Source organism: Anabrus simplex, chromosome 6 (genome assembly GCF_040414725.1).
Source record: "Anabrus simplex isolate iqAnaSimp1 chromosome 6, ASM4041472v1, whole genome shotgun sequence".
Lineage (NCBI taxonomy): Eukaryota > Metazoa > Arthropoda > Insecta > Orthoptera > Tettigoniidae > Anabrus > Anabrus simplex.
This window is the reverse complement of record NC_090270.1, coordinates 9,702,653-9,720,413: the sequence shown is the minus strand read 5'-3', so window position 1 is coordinate 9,720,413 and position 17,761 is coordinate 9,702,653. Positions and strand designations below refer to the sequence as shown.

General features: G+C 38.0%; 1 protein-coding gene across 1 annotated transcript in view; it reads left to right on the top strand.

Moving 5' to 3' along the window:
- gw (trinucleotide repeat containing adaptor protein gawky) overlaps positions 1-17,761 on the top strand; it is a 475,910-nt gene that overhangs the window by 37,868 nt on the left and 420,281 nt on the right. The window lies entirely within an intron of this gene.

Genomic DNA, 17,761 nt, shown 5'->3' with positions numbered 1-17,761 from the left:
TCGGAAAATCTCAATTCACTACACTGGCGGGGGAAAGAACTATCTGTCCTGGAGGCAATTTTTCCTCCAAGGCAGAGAAGATACCAGATCTTCGCTGCTAATTTGGAATAAAATTAATGTAGATTTAACTAAAGTGAAGAGGAAGAAGCTTTTCCTAAGAAATGGCTCTTTTCAAGGTTGAATTTTGAGTTATTTAGTGAATTCCGGTACTATAATTTGGAATAGGGCTAAATTGTTATTCCAGACCAGTTCATACTACTACTACTAACTGAGCCTCTGACTTAAGTGCGTACACTGCTCATTCAAAACAGCGCGTCGGAGTAGGGATCGAATATGATGAACCAGTGTATTACGTACCAGCAGTGTCAGAAAATGTATGAACCAGAGGATTGGCATGCTAAAGAAGAAAGTTATCTAATCCTCAGCTATTTCCCGCCAATATTCAGTTAGGCTGTTATACTTGCTACGCAGCAGTAATCCCATCTATCGGAGTTGAATGTCAGCATAAGAGACAAAGAACATTACGACAAACAACGGTCAGTGTAATGTTATTGTTGATCAATGTTACGCGCTTTCGATATTGTAGGCCTTCACATTATTGTCTTCCGGTTCTGAAATACCACTCTTATCATAGTCGGTACGGTAAAACTGAATAAAACATAAATGATCGGAAATTATTCTCTATAACGTTTGTTATATAGTACTTTTCCATAGGACCAAGAACATAGGTTTTTAAAAATTAATTTTTAGGTGCCTTCCCCTAGACTACCATTTCAACCAGGGTGAATAACATTGTTTATAGCTTAAACAGTAGTTTCTTATTCCCCGACTCTATATACCGATTTTCATTAAATTCTGTTTACCCATTTTGTCGGGGCTCGGCGTTGATATGGACTTAGCAACAAAAATCCAAATTTATGAATATCTCTGATATCATAGCCAGTACGGTAAAAATGCATAAGACGTATTTATCGGTATGACCACTAATAATATAAATATTTGAGAATTGAATTTTGGGCCTTCCCCAAAACTACCATTTCACTCAGCGTGAATAAAATAATTTATAGCCTAGATTGTAGCGGCTCACCCCCCAAGACTCTACATACCGATTTTTATTAAATTCTCTTCAGCCGTTTTCTCGTGATGCATGTACATACATACAGACAGACAGAAATTACGGAAAAGTAAAAACTGCATTTTCTTGTTACTGTGGGCGTGATCGATACAGAAATACCATTCTTTACAAATTCTGAGCAATGTACAGACAAAACTTTTATTTTATAAATATAGATGGTTCCAGAGGCATAGGCAATTGGCAGTCTTCAGAGTTCAGATTCCTGAAGAACTGCAGCGACTGCAGATGACAAGGCATCTGTTTGCACAATAAACTTCTTGGAGAAATCAGGCATAGCCAAGACTGGGGCGTTACAGAGAGCTAATTTAAAATCCTCTAATGCACCTTGCTGCGACAATCCCTATTCAAACCTGACACCTTTCCTACAGAGGAGATTTAGGGTTGCTGCCCTATTTGGGAGGAAATTCACCATGCCGATGAATCTAGCAACCCCTTTAACATCTTTGGGAGGCTTTAAGTTACGGATTGCATGCATTCTGGAATGATGCGACTGAAACTCCATCAGGTGACACAATATGTTCCAAGAAGGACATGGATGGTGTAGCAAAAGATACTTTTGACAACTTGACTGTCAATCCAGCCTTACGAAGGCATTTTAGAACTTTCTCTAGATGAGGTAAGTGTTCTTCAAAGGTATCGGACAAAATATAATCTAGATAATGGTACAGATGTTCAAATTTAATGTCGGAGAAGACCCTATCTAGCAGCCTAGTAAGAACAGCTACACCAGTGGGGTGCCCAAAAGGCACACGGTTGAATTCATACAAACTCCAGTTGGTAGCGGATGCGGTCAGATATTTCGATTCTTCCGCCAGAGGTATCTGGTTAGAGGCTTGATTAGGATCTAGTATGGTAAAGAACTTTGCCTTGCGAAACCAAGAAAAACAATCGGGAAGGGGCACTGATTGTAGTACAATCTTACGATTTAATGCTGTATGATAATTCACTGGCCTGAAGCCTATTCCCTCCAATTTCTTTAATAATATTCCATGTTCCACTCTGTCAAAGGCTTTGGAAAGATCTATGGCTATGCAATCTAACTGACCTCCTGAAACCAATTGGTCTGATATGTCCTGCTGAGATCCCACCAGTTGTGCCTCGCAAGAAAATTTCTTTCTAAATCCATACTGGCTCCTCATGAACCAATTTTTATCATCACATATCCCTCTGATGTACTTTGATATTAAACTCTCCAGTATTTTACAAACTATACTGGTCAGGCTGTTTGGTCTGTAGTTCTCTGGTTTCCTTTTATCACCCTTGCCTTTATAAATTGGTATTATAGATTCCTTCCATCCCTTTGGTATTACACTATTATGACATAGTCAAAGAGAAATTTTAAATAAGGCACTATGTACCACCCCATTTTCTTTAATACCTCCCCAGTAATTTGATCACTTCCTGCTGCTTTTCCTTGCTGAAACAGTTGGATTTCTCTGAAATTATCTTCATTTGTGAATGAGAAGCTTCTTGTTTCCCTCTGTGTCTCTCCCTCTCTATCTTCTGTTTTGGTTTCCAACTCCTGACAATCATCTACTGAATCTCTGAATTCCCTACTCAATAGGTTTGCTTTTTCAAAATCTGTTAAATAGTGTTCACCCCCTTCTCCCACGATTGTAGGAATTTGGATTCCTTTTCCTTTTTGTTTCCAGATATATGAATACAGCTTTTTCCATTTCCCTTTGTGGTCATTACCCTCTTGAAGTATGCCATTCATATAATTCTCTTTTGCTTCCTTTTTCACTCTATTCAATTTCATCATTAGCTGTTTTCTAGTTTCTCTACTCTCCATACCCTCTTTGATTTTCCTGTTTACTATTCTACATTTTCTTTTTAATTTTCTTATTTCCCTTGTATAATAAACAGGGTCTGAGGTCATTTTACCCTTTTTAACAGGTACAAATCTCTTCTCTCCTTCCCAAATGATTCCTTTAAATTTAGCCCAAAGTGTATCCACATTACTCCCTTCACTTATCCAACAATTGAATTGTGATTTAAGGTAAGTCCCAAATTCATCAACTTTAGTTTTTCTGTACAATTTCTTGTCTTGTGTAATCCTCTTATTAAGCATATTTGGTACAAGTCCTGACAGACTTATGGTCTCCTATTCCTTCAATTACCTCAGTTTTATCAACAATTTCCCATGGTTTAACCAAGAATACATCTAGTAAGTTATTGAGACGAGTTGGTTCTTGTACTGCCTGTGTAAATCCTTCCTCCCAAATTAACTTATTTGCCAGTTTCTGTTCATGGGCTTCACTTGCAGCTCCATTCCATTCAACTTCAGGCAAATTTAGATCTCCCCAATTATTACCATATCATTAGTATTGTTTTTACGAGTATAATCTATTATTTTCTCAACTAATTTTATGCCTAATATTTCATCCCTTTCATCGGTAAACCATTCATGTGAACAATAAGTTTCCTTCACCAGAATAAACATCCCCCCCTCCCTTTTTATCTCCTCGGTCTCTATGATAGACTATGTACCCTTTTGGAAATACTTCTCTATTACCCACCCCTTCTCTCAACCACGATTCTGCTCCTATCACCACATCAGTTTCATAAGATTCCGTCAATGTACCAAAATTTAATTGTTTATTTATTACACTTTGACAGTTTGCCAAGAGCAATCTCAGACCCCCTTCCTCCCTAAAACTTGACTGTTGCAATTGGGTAACTTGAAATTGCTTACTTTCCTGAGTTTCATTTTCTAGTTGACAGAGCCAGCTTGAAGTGCAGCTGGCTCTTTCTACTAGTTTTCCTGGTCAGTATTATAACTCAAGGGAGTTGCCTGTTTTACAGTACATATCTTAAGATTAATAAAATCTAGAACAATATTTGCTATCTTTCGTTTACCTGAATTGTTTAGATGGAGGCCATGTTTTGTATAACAGTATCTCTCAAAACGGCTGCGCTCAAGAACCTGAGTATTCCGAAAATGTTTACAAATTTTAACAATATCTGTATTGACCTTGTCCACTGCAATGTTCACCCACGAGTCTCTACTCAAATCATGCCTGTGGGGAACGTTCACTAAAAAGACGTTAGTGTGGGTCAGCTTCCATAGCGTATGTTTAAGTTGTGATCTTACATTCTTGGCGTCGTTGTGAGCTACGTCGTTCGTCCCACCGATGATAAGCACTGCGTCGCTGCTCCCGAAGTTCCTAGTTGCTTCTTGTACATTTTCCAGGATACTGTTGATAGAAGCTCCTGGATATATTTCTCCGGTTGCTGCTATATTCCCATCGTTTATCACTCCCATAATTCCCCTTCCTTGGCTATCACCAAACGCAGCTACCTTTGCTGATTTAGGCCTAATTGGGTCTTGAATCTGAAATCTAGGCCTAAATTTTAACCATGGCAACGGCAGCGGATCGTGATGATTTGGTTTCATGCGCGCGATCACTTTCTTCCAGAATTAAATTATTTAGGGCAGAAACCCTATTTCTGATGTTTATTTCCGGAAATTCAGTTGTAGATTTCTTCTTAGCCGGCCATCCATGAACTACTTGACACTACGCGCTCCAGTTTGTTACTGGTACCAGTATATCACTCGAAGAATGGTCAGTCCCAAATTCTAGCGATTGCAGTCTTTCTTTTAATTCTTGGTTTTCAACTTTAAGAGCCTCATTGTCCTTTTGTAGAATATTTATAATTTCTAATGCACTTTTGTATTCCTCATCGATTGTTTTCGGTGCTTCATCGTCAACGCCGTCGCCAACTACAACATTCTGAACACACTGCTCACAAATCCAGTAAACATTTTCAATTGTTTTTACGTCTCTTGGCCAATTTCCGCACTTATAATGCCACCATCGATCACATGAATCGCACAACATTCCATTTTTCACTAATCTTCGACATTTTCCGCACTTTTCATCACATTTTACGGTTAATTTACTCGGAGGATAAAACACTACGTCTACATTTTGAAGAAAGCTGGACTCGTCTGAAAACACTACATTTGGCCACTCAGCACGCCAGTGTCGGTGTTCACGTGCCCGTTGCACTCTACGGCATTGGTGGTTGCTGGTCAATTATCCCATAAGGATTAATTTAGTTTTTGTATTTTAATTACACAGATTTTAAGTAACATAGGTAATTATAAAAATTTACAACTTAGTTTAGAATGCTCTGTTCATGTTCTCACACTGGTACAAGTGTTTCATGTAGCTACTTAAAAAAGCCTTGCAACAATTTCCTAGGCTGGTGATGGCACAGGAAGGTGCTGAAATTGGTCCCGAAATGACAGATAATAAATATGCGATATTTTAATAATCTCGCTATTTTATTGTATTGAACCTTTTTCCTTATCTGTAATTGTAAATTTTGATTCAATACGGACCAAAAAATGATATTGTTGACATTAAATAAGTCCTATTAGTCTCATCGATGTTAACCGCTTTAACTCCCCTATTGAATCTGGTTACACCTGTGTGTTTATTGAGCTGGCATTCAGGAGATAGACCTTTCGTATTGCACCATTTCCTGTCTTTTGATTCGACTAACTCGGGATTGGTAAAGCATGCAGTAATGTTCGAAAAATGGGCAAAACAAAATTCTACCTAATCTTATACTAAAGAGCATATTGACAGGATAAATGGAGGCATATCTTGAAATGAGAACATAAAATAAGGGGTAGAATAGATTTATTTATCCCAAAAGAAACATAAAAATTGGTCCATGCTAATTTGAATACAGGCATTAAAATAAAACAACTTGACCTCAAAACAGTCGCAGACTTGCGATATGCGCGTAAAAAAGTCTTGACACTGAATAAAAACAAAACTAAACAAATGCGGTTAACGACCCAGAAAATCAAATCAAATTACATATCATAGTCTATTTACATGGGAAATGTTGATCCATGTTGCATATTAATATAAACTAAACAAATGCGGGCAACGACCCATAAAATAAAATTACATCGTCTATTTACGTGGGAAATGTTGATTCATGTTACGTATTAATATTAACTGCGCCAGATAAGTACTGAAATCCATATTTGCCTGTGGGCATCGACGTAGAAATAGTTTATGGCATGAACTGGGAATACTAATACATTGGTACAATAACGATAACACTATATTTACATTCTGGCTAACACGGATACATAATAAATAAAACACTTTGGCATAAGGAGGTTCCCTACTGTAAATATTTAATACTAAAAACTAACAGGATGTGGGGTAATAAGCTTACTTTTGACAACATACCATGTAAGTTCTGGGAAAAGGAGATTGGCGTTCGGTTCGCCCATTAATTTTGAGGTTAAGATATTTTACTGTCATTGAAATACTACGAATTCATTTGATAGAACAAAATATGTTCTTTAAATAATATATAAAAATAGTGAGTCTTGTTGCGATAAAACAGATGTGAATATGAAATTATGACATTGCAACTGAAAGAAACTAGGCATGAATTTGAATTCTTCTTGACCAGACATTTAACAATTTATACAAAATATATCCCTCAATGTTTCATTTGACTGTACCTTCAACACTTTGAGTGTAATTATGACGTATTCCTTAAATCTGGTGTTTACTGTAGATGTGTCACGCCTAATTTGATGATGTATCAATGTGACTGCTTCTTCTCCATATCATATGATTTCTTGGTAAACCTGTATGGTATTCAACTAAGTGACCGACCAACTTTGGCCTCAGTCTGTCAATGACCAAAGACTAATGGCTCACTGAGTCTTCTCCATCTCGTTCACACTCGTTGACTCTCGTTGACTGACCGACTTAGGCCTCTCCATCTCGTTCACACTCCGACCAACTGTCGCCTCTCCTTCCAATTGAATAATGAACTGACTGTACAATATGCAGCCACCTTATATAGGCACAGCATGGCACACCTACGTAACATCCAGAAATAACAATGACATACTCCCACAACGCGACAAGTATTACATGTAATGGTGAAATCCCCTGGGGCTCCCTAAGAAACTCAAAGGAACTGAGCTGTGCTAAGTACCCACGATGACGAAGCAATGACTTGGAAAAATCGCCAGCAGTATTGCACAATATAGCAATGTCATGACCAACATCTGATATATAACAATTCTCACTGTACATGTCTTTAATGTTAATCTACACACACACACATATATATGCATACAGTTAACTACAATCATGCAAGCGACAAGCATTGCAGAATTGAATTGAATAAGAATGATAATACAATAATATCACAGATAAAATAATAATACTGACATAATAATAATAATAATAATAATAATAACACAGATAAAATCATAAAATAATAAAAATACAGATATCATCTTGTAACGGTTCAAATCCCGTTACACTACTCTATCTTAAAATTAACACTGAATCTACTAAGACCCTGTGCTCATACATATACCAGGCAGAACTGGTTATCAATAAAACTCAGCTAATGAGCTGATAAACCCAAGTTAAACAATACAGGACATAAAATTGCAAAGAAACACTCACAACACACACAAAAACATCTGTGGGGAAAAATACATATATACAACACATGAATAAAACAGATATTGGGGATTGAACCCGTCAGCAGGCTACGTTGGTATGCGTCTGCAAGCAGTCGCAGATGGTTTCACATCTCTCCGTGCTTCGGTCGATCAGCTGTAGTAGAACGAAACAAATTTGACAGGCATGGGAGTACCTAGTCTGGGAAGCATAACGGGTTCATTCTTCCCCTTTCACCACGAGGGGAACGCAGCACTTCAGCTGTCAGTCGGGCACATTCAATACCTAAGGTGTTTCAGACTATGAAGCAGGGCAGCGCGCGCAATACACCTCTCCCAGGAGGTAAACAAATGTCCATTCACATTCCTCGCTCAGCCGTTGCATTCTTGGCAACTCTACAGCTGACTAATTAAACCCATATTCAGACATGGCTCCTGTCAATAAAAAGGCATATCTTGCCTATTCACATATACTTGGCCCCCAAATTATCTCTCTGGCATTTCAAGCCTTTCACTTACGTATCTTTAGTTCAATCCCATGCTACTTCCCGGACTGGCCTTCTTGCTAAATAAATGAGCCTCTTATGTCCTAATGATGGACACATGGTCACTGCAGCTCTCGTGGTAGCTGAAATATACAATTCCACATGCATAGAAAGAAACCTGACTAAATTTATACGGTAAACTGACGTAAGTATTAACAACGCAGAAGGCGTCTACCCTGCTTGAAAATAAGGACTTTTACCCGAATATCTCTTGGAAAAATGACATGAAATAAATCTGAATACACTGCATAAGCAAATCAAGTATCTGTCACTCCTAGCGTTCTCTCTCTATCCCATCTAACTATAATATACAGTGGACGCCGTTTATTGTAATCACGGATAATGTTATCAACCGCATTATATAATCACTTTTATGAAGTCCCGAACGGTCAAATGTTGCAGCATTGAAAATCTTCCGTTTATTATGATCATGAATTTGGTTTATGTTATCATATTTGATTTCAAGGATTTTGTTCTCAAGTGTGTGAGTATTATCGCACCTTGCTTAACACACTTCTTCAAATATGAAAGTTCTAAAGGCTGTAAAACCTCCAAGGAATGCGCAAGAGTTCTATGCTGTGCGAGTATGTCTGGTGAAAAGAAAATACTGTTAGTGATTGGGAAAAGTAAGAACCTGTGTTGCTTTAAATGCATCGATAAGTTTCCAGTGGACTATCATTCCAACTCGAATGCAAGGATGACTGCCTTGATTTTCAAAGATGGGTACTGAAGTGGAATAATAGGCTTGGCCGTAAAATAGTTTTGCTGGTTGACAACTGTGCAGCACACATTGTGAATTGTGAGCTCAAGAACATCAATGTGGTTTTCTTACCATTAATTCATTTCATTAATTCAGCCATGCAATAAAAAATCATTTGCACCATGAAAGCGTATTAACGCCATGGACTGCGCACAAGAATCTTAGAAAACATAGAGGACTCGCATAAAACTAGTGCCAGTGCCCTTGCCAAAACAATCAGCTTTCTTGATGCCTTGCATCTTTTAGCCATGTCATGGGATAATCTCTCAGCACATACAGTAAGGGACTGTTTCCCGTATGGGGGATTTTTAAGAGAGTTACCAGAAGTAGAAGAGGCTTAACGGAAGTTGAATTTCAGGAATGGATGAACATTGATGAGGGCATTATTACCGATGCGGAACAAAGACGACATGTGAGGCAGTTACTTCCGCAGAATTAGAATGAGAGGTGAAGAACATGGAGCAGATGATAGTGATGATGACGATGTTGCCAAAACATCCCGAACATACTGTACTGTAGTGTTGTGTAACGGTATCTGTTTCATTGTAGTGCATGAAGGTTATGAATAAATACAGTAGGCTACTATCAATTTTTATTTTTAGGGTACTGTTATCAATCTGTTAATGTTATCAAATTATCTGCCTCCCAGTGTGATCATAATAAGCGGCGTCCACTGTATATGATATACTAACAATTTGTTGGTTGTTTTGATCCACCTTTTCAATACAAATTACAGTTTGTGTTGCTAAGTTGTAATGTTACAACACTAATTTACCGGGACATGTTTCGCTTTTATTCACGAGCATCATCAGCCTATACAATTGCCTCAAGGTTTGTCATATTTGGATTGCCGTGGCTAAATGGTTAGCGTGCTGGCCTTTGGTCACAGGGGTCCCGGGTTCGATTCCCGGCAGGGTCGGGAATTTTAACCATCATTGGTTAATTTCGCTGGCACGGGGGCTGGGTGTATGTGTCGTCTTCATCGTTTCATCCTCATCACAACGCGCAGGTCACCTACGGTGTCAAATCGAAAGACCTGCACCTGGCGAGCCGAACATGTCCTAGAATACAGTAACATTTCAGTATTGAGAATTTTAGTTAAGAATTGTGCTCTCTAAATAATATTATTTAAAAAGACTGTAATTTTGCATCATGTGTGATTAGAGTCATGATGATAATCTAGAATTGAAGTCTTGGGTTCGTTGGAAAATGGCTTCTAGATTTGATGAGGCTTGCTGCTGCTGTTTGGCAATTTGATCAGAGGAAGTATTGACATATTTAATTCTTGTTTGTAGCAACCAGACTCTCCGTTGGAAGTTGATTCTTTTGATGTAAGTTATGGTTAAAAGGGGCTTCAATACAAATTTTGAGTATCTGATTGTTTCTTTCGATTTATAGAATGGAGAAGCATCCCTTTGTCTGCCGCTACAGAATCTTGCGGACTTCATTGCGTTACTGTGACTTATTGTAGACACAGTAACGCACTTCAGAATCTATGGCTCCTATATATTAACATCCAGTTTATATTTATGACTCAAATTTTAATGCCAAATTATAGTTAAATCAATTTTATTTTAACATTGCAAACAATTTTTAGCCTAATTTTCAAATTGTAAAAACTGTGTTTTGGATGTCAATGTGTTTTAGAATTAAGAGTTACTCCATTTTAACATTGTAAATCATATTGTCATAATTTTTAATGTGTATATTAATTAGAAATTAGATTTACATTCAATGTAATGAAATTTGTAACAACAATCCAAATATGACAAACCTTGAGGCAATTGTATAGGCTGATGATGCTTGTGAATAAAAGCGAAACATGTCCCTGTAAATTAGTGTTGTAACATTACAACTTAGCAACACAAACTGTAATTTGTATTGAAAAGGTGGATCAAAACAACCAACAAATTGTTAGTATATCATAGCATAGTTCAATACGGGTCTAATAATGAGATTAGTTACATGTAATGTCCACTGTATATACAAATTACCTGGGCTAATTCATACACACCAGCCTCAGCCAAAAATTTAACTTTAACTGATCTTAAACAAAACTCCAGACAAAGTGGCTGACATTTAATTATACTAAACATATTGAAAAATTCCCTAACCTAATGTATTAGCCTTTCCGGAACATGCTTAACATCGTACTTATCTTTTGCAATTAGCTGTGATTCATCACGGATGCCAACTACAGTTGAACCTGACTTATACGTATATCAAGGGGAAGAGAAAAAACTACTTGTAACTCAGAATTACTTTAAATCAGACTTACGCAATACATCACATATTTACTCAAAAACCAATGGAATAGACCTACATGTGTAAATCCTTGCAAATAATGAACACATTAAGACAGAAAATATTATTTAGAACTTAGTCCATCCTTAAAGAAATCAGATAGTTTGGCTTGTTTCACTTTTCTTGCATTAAGAGTATAAACCTCCTTTTGCATACTTAGTAATGAATTCAAAACATTTTCACTACAAATGTTCGCATTGATGTAACTCCTACGCACATCGATTGCACTTAACACTTCACTCAGTTCAGGTGTTTCAAAATTCAAGTTGTTATCTCCATCTCCAATGTCACTATCGCTTGTAGCTGGTCCATCACCGCCGCGTTGTTGGCATACATCAGCAATCATCTCTTCATCCGGTAGTTCTCCACATACAGCCAGATTGTCATCGAAATGTACAAAAGTATCGACTTCTACGCCTTCCGGTAGCATTAGCTCATTCCCAGACAAAACTTCGTCTCCATAATCATCATTAGAGGCAGCCTCTTCTAGTAAGACACCAGCTTTGCGGAAACAGTTGCTGGTTGTGGAGGATGACTCCTGCTTCCAGGCAGCCGAAATAAAGTCCATGGCTTGTAGCAAATTAATGGAGAGAGGTTCATTTCCTGCATCAATCAGTGTTATCAAATGTTGAACCAGCATTTTTCTATAATGCACTTTGAAATTTGCAATGATGCCCAAATCAAGCGGTTGTAGAACACTGGCCCACTTTGTTTATAATGTATCTTAATCTTTGGTGGCGTGTCAAAAACGACGAAGGTAGAGGAGGAGCGAAGAGGACTTGCCTTTGTTAAGCCGCCAGTAAGTAAGGGTCAAAAATGTCACTCGGCGAAACTCTGTGTGTTTTGTTTCTGCACCGAAACCCGATCGCTCTACTGCCGCCTACGCCGGCAAAGAGGAAACTTCGTAAATACAGTAGTTTCTTTTTTAAAGAAAGCACGTTCTCTTTACAATTACGCAAAACTCAGTCATATTTCACTGACACTTAATACGTATAAAAGCGAATTGTGCATAAAGGGATTACGTAAAAATAAGGTTTAATTAACACGCTTTTAAATTATATTTTGCCGGGACCTAAAGGAAATTACGTACAAATACGAATTACGTAGAATAGAGTTACATATAAAGCAGGTTCAACTGTATTATGATTCAATCGTTATAATTATGTATTACCCATCATAATTACACCTTTACGAATCACACACCACAAATTAAGATTTTTTTTGTTGATTTTAAAATCTAAGTATATGAAGTGTTCAAAAGGATACACAAGGAATGCCATTACAGCTTGAATTCTCTATTATTTTCGGATTTCTCAGTAATCCGGTAATCATTTATACCGCTTTCCTGTCCCTCGTTTAAGAATATTTTGCGTTTTCACGTGCGAAACGCAGTGGGCCGATTGCAGAAACAACTAGTTTTCAACCATAGACATCGTCTACCTAAACGACGTCTAAGTCGAGCGCGATTTTCTATCGCGTAAACAATGTTCAGTCGATGTTTAACTAGACATCGCTTAAAGTTTGGTTTGAAAGTAGTGACAGAAGTATCTTTCATGTAACTCTTTGCTTATCGCAACCAATGAAATTCGTCGCCAGTCAGCTGTTTATCTCCCTACACATTACTAAAATATGGCTGATCATGACTTGCCCACAGGTAAGAGTATCGCTTTCGGTGGAAATTAAATCTCATAATATTATCGACGCTAAAGCGACACGCCACTGTACGGGGAAGTGTAGCTTTCGTTATAGCGTGTTACAGTGAGTGTAATCTACTCCTCATAAATACGATAGCTTCGAGGAAGGGAAGATGAAGCAATAATAATGTTGTAAGGGCCATGTAGATTTAGCTTGCATTCTGGAGATCATAGGTTCGAAACGCATCATTGGCAGCTGTGAAGATTGTTTTCCGTAGTTTCCCTATGTTTACACCAGGCAAATACTAGGGCTGTTATTATGACCACAGCTCTTCCTCCCCAGTCCTCTTTAAACAATCACCACCACTTGCCTATCTGATAGTTGCCGAAAACTTATACGATTTTATATATATATATATATATATATATATATATATAAACCCATACAACCTACTTTTTACTTTTCAGTATGATGTGTGTTTGCTTGGCAGTAAATATAAGTGCATTCCTCCCGGTTGGTGTATGTGACAGTCCTCGGACAATCGGGACACGTAATTCTGATACGTAGTTGAAGTGACCTATAATTCAATGGAAATTACCCCATGTATATAATAAAATATATCGGTTGCCAAGAATGCCAAGAATTGTATTCAAGTTGACGGTTACCGGACTGTCACTTTGTTAGTCTTAAGGAACAAGTCTCTCGAAAAGCGAAACCTTATTTTAAGATCTATCTCCCATGCATGTCAAACAGCTTGCTGCGATTTAGCAGCGGACGACCTACAGAGAGGCCGTCGTACCAACCTTTCTTCCCGGAATTATCTCAACATAATACAAATTACATATTTACATATTTCATGGTACATAACCTCTTATTGTGATTCACTCCTCTCATTTGAGGTTAAACGGTGCTCTCGGCATTGTTTAAACATGACCAGTTGTACATCGGTTTTAGTAGGCATTGTCTTAGTGATTAACGTTTCTGCAATGCGGCAGCCATACTTGGCATTGTTTAAATACAATTTCTGCAATTGGCCTAGTGTGTGCTTCCAGTTCTGTAAAAATAGGCACCTGTGAAGTGGTGTATCTTGCGGAGTTGTCTTTGTTCGTCACATAATCAGACTTTCATCCAAGTATGAGAGTTCTTTTGTTTTTATTTTGCGGCAAAGTGGTGACAAACCCTGTTTCATTGTAATACTATGTGCGTGACTGTTGAAGAAGTATTTATTGCGATTTTGGTTGCCAAATTTATATATATTGCTTTTCTAGGATATATGCTAATCGTGTGTTATGAAATGGGAAAGGTTTGAAATACTGAAGCGATTTCTTGTACAGGAAAATTTGTGATGTTAGCGTGACTAGTGACGTTAGTAATAAACAAAAATAGTTCAAAAATTTAGGGAGGAATACTCGAAAGAATGGCCCTGTTTACTGCGTTCCTCAAAATCTCCTTCACACGTGTTTTGTAGTATGTGTAGCCGCGATTTTTCAGATGCGCATGATGAGGAAGAACAAGACTGAATTCCATGCTAATGTGAACTCCGAACTGTTAAGTGCTCTGTTAGTGCAGAGGATGCACATGATATCAAAAGAAAGAGCATGTCACCAGTATACGTTTACCAAACACGAACTACAAGCTGCTAAGGGAGCAACTACAGTACTCCAAAAAAAATAGAAATTATCTTTCAACCTCCCCTCAGATATGTACTGCAGATCACCTGTTACTTTAGCAGGTAAGAATTATACTCTTTATATGCCAGTTTTCGAATATCTGCTTGAATTGTCTGTTGTTCATTGATTTTTCAATGATATGTAAGCAAGATCTAAAAAAATTTTCACCCCTCCCTCCCCGTGCCCTAATGGCTGCATTACGAATTGCTGTTCTTGAAAGTTGACATCTCTGCTAATGTTAGACTAATTTGCTCAGCCTGCGCACGAGTAATGAGTCCCGACTTGGGCGTCATTAGATCAAGGATCTAGGCCCAATCAACATTAGTCTTTCTTGGCGGCTATAGAATAAGCGGAACGCACACGATTCATATATATAATTCTCGATCGTATACCGATGCGAGAGACTGGTCACAGTTTGAAATGTACATTTATCTCATCCGCGGGTCTCGAGCTATTATTAATCTCGGATTAATAAAGTTATTACATCCACGGTACCAAACCGCACTTGGTCTTTCAGTGTATTCGATTCAAAATTAGGATATAAGAATTATCCTATGAAAGTACTGCTCGAGATAAACAATATATTAAGTACCAACGTGCACGTAGCGTGTAACCGTTTTTAGTCAATACAAAGAACTTTCACCACTCGCGCAAAACGTGCAGTTCACACAAAATATTTCTGGAGAATGGGGCCGCTTCCCCCACCACGGGTGTTTAAATAAATTCACAGTCCCTTTGTAGCAGCAGGTGAATTCCCGTCTAACGTTGAGGGCGGCCGGTTAACGGACTCTAGCTTGGCCCAACGACTTTTCTTTCAAATGAAATTACTATGAGAGTGCACAAGTAGTCATCATTTTCACACCGGAGTAAACGATAAATATATATGCAAGTGTTATTTAGTTCGGACCTTTGGAATTGTAGCTTGGTGGCAAAATTTGCTATGTAAATACTGAGATCCCAGTCCAGCGAAGACGAAGTTGTTCAACCTGAACTACTGTTGCGGGGTTCCCGTCGTTCAAATATAACCTCCCCCAAGCTCGAATCGGATAAATTTGAAAGTTGGAGTGGGGTCGGCGTGCATAGTTACCAAGCCAACGACTCGCTTTGAATTTGAACAGTTCACTGCTTTCTGGAAAATTACTAGGTGCTCCTCGCCTATTTCGGCGTTTAACGGACTCCCTTACTTCGTACCCAGCTCCTTGCATATGATTAAATAGATATGTCCACAGTGTTATCATTTTACATATTGGGGCATCCAGGGGATGGCTCAGTAAGACTCAACAACTCGTGGGTGTTCTGGTATATTCTTGTTTTCTATGCTTCGTAGTCTCTCCGCGAAGCCATTAGCCTAGTGTCTGTTGAGTCAGGTATTAGAATGAGCATTGATGAATGTACCAAGACATACCTCACTTTTTACAGAATTGAGAGAAATGGAAAGAAATCAATTTCAAAATAGGGTGTGGACTGGGGATGAACGTATAATCTGAGTGGTAAGTGATGCGAATATCCAAGAGGATCGGACTTTAACCTCTCTGTGGACCCTTTCAATATGATCAATTCATGTAGAAAACATAACTTTACCTTTCTTCCATTGTTCAAAGCAAATGGCATTTGATGTTTACTACTGTGGTCTTGATCAAATACACAGAGATCAGATTTTTAATTTGAGGAAAGAGCAAGTCTGTCTTTTGTAAAAATCAAAGTAAGGCATTTAAAGGCAAGAACAGATCAAAATGGACATTGTCATTCTAGTGCTGCAATAACTTGATGGCTGGATGCAGAATTGTTGTCATTCAAAGAATTAATGGGGAAAATGACTGGGCTATGTAAATTGTGACCCCCCACCTATCTAATTGGTGATCGTACTTTCTACAAAACAGGGTCATGTTTGGATGATCTTCAACGTCTTTGCGACTCGACACTGGAAAAACAAAAAACAAAAAAACTGCTGATTCTGTGGTTTTTACTGTAAAGTCTGTTTTGTTAAGAAGACTGTATGAAGTTATTCAGGCCTGTGACTAGCTTGTTGAATTGACCAATTGAAGAGGCCTTCTTGTTATGTTTTCTCTTATCTGCAGAGGAAGTTTCTGACTCTATGCCTCTTGATTCTACTTTAAATGATAACCTATTTCCAATTCCTTCTTTTTCCCCCTTTCTATCCTTTCAGTTTTGTGTAAGAAGTCTCTGCACTTGATAGGGGGAAACGAGAGAGCAGCAAGAATAAAATGTCAACGTAAGTTTTAAAGTTCTCCACATACACAGGGAGAGATCTATGTAGTGTGACCACAACTGGCCACTTGCCTAAGGTACTTCTTTTTCTGGAGATGTCTTCACTGAAAGTTGGTGACAATCATGGAGTAAGTTTTCCTATTTTCCAGTATTACCATTGTTCCACATCCAGTGTAGTTCTCTGCCCAATGTCCGGATCTCTTTCATCAGGCTATATTTGTGACTTATAGTTATGAATTTCATTGGTTCCGTATTGAAGTGGGATTACAGTAAAATTAAATTCTTTCAAGGTCCACCTATTCAATACAATGACATTTTATTGTGATTTAATCACATGTCAAATAGTCAAATGGTACTAGTTTCGGCCATTGTATTGAATAGGTGGACCTTGAAAGAATTTAATGTTACTATATTTGTGACTGAAATAGGCTGCATTTTGCAATGAAGCCTTTGGCACAGCACACCGTATTAATGAGTTTTGAATTGGAGGTCATAAATGCACACAACTCAGCTAATTGTGGTTTTGATTTTTGTATGTGTCAGCCGGCTACCTAGTACTTGAATTGTGACACCCTTGTTATTGCTTGCTGATAACCATAAATTATCCTTTCTGAACGTTTATTTAAAGGCTGGACGCCTTACTTGCTTCATTGATACTGTTCAAAAGGATTTTTTTCGTAAATTGTCAGCGTTGCGGTGTGATGTTGTTAGTTTTGTATTGATCTTGATCCTTTTATCAACTTCATCAAAAGTAATTTGAGAATTACTTCAGAGTAAATGTTAAAAAGGATTGAAGAGAAGATATGACCTCGTCTTTCACCTTTTTGTATTTTTATATTGGTCTCCAATTTTGACGCGAGTTATCTGGTTCCAATCCAGCTTCTTCCTGCTTATGCCATCGTTGCAGGGATATCAATGCTGAGATTGATGGTGGTGTGAAGTTGATAGTTCTCGTCTGCTGTATCATCGATATCTAGGATATTTAAAGTCTCACCTCTCATGTTTTGCCGAGTATTCTAA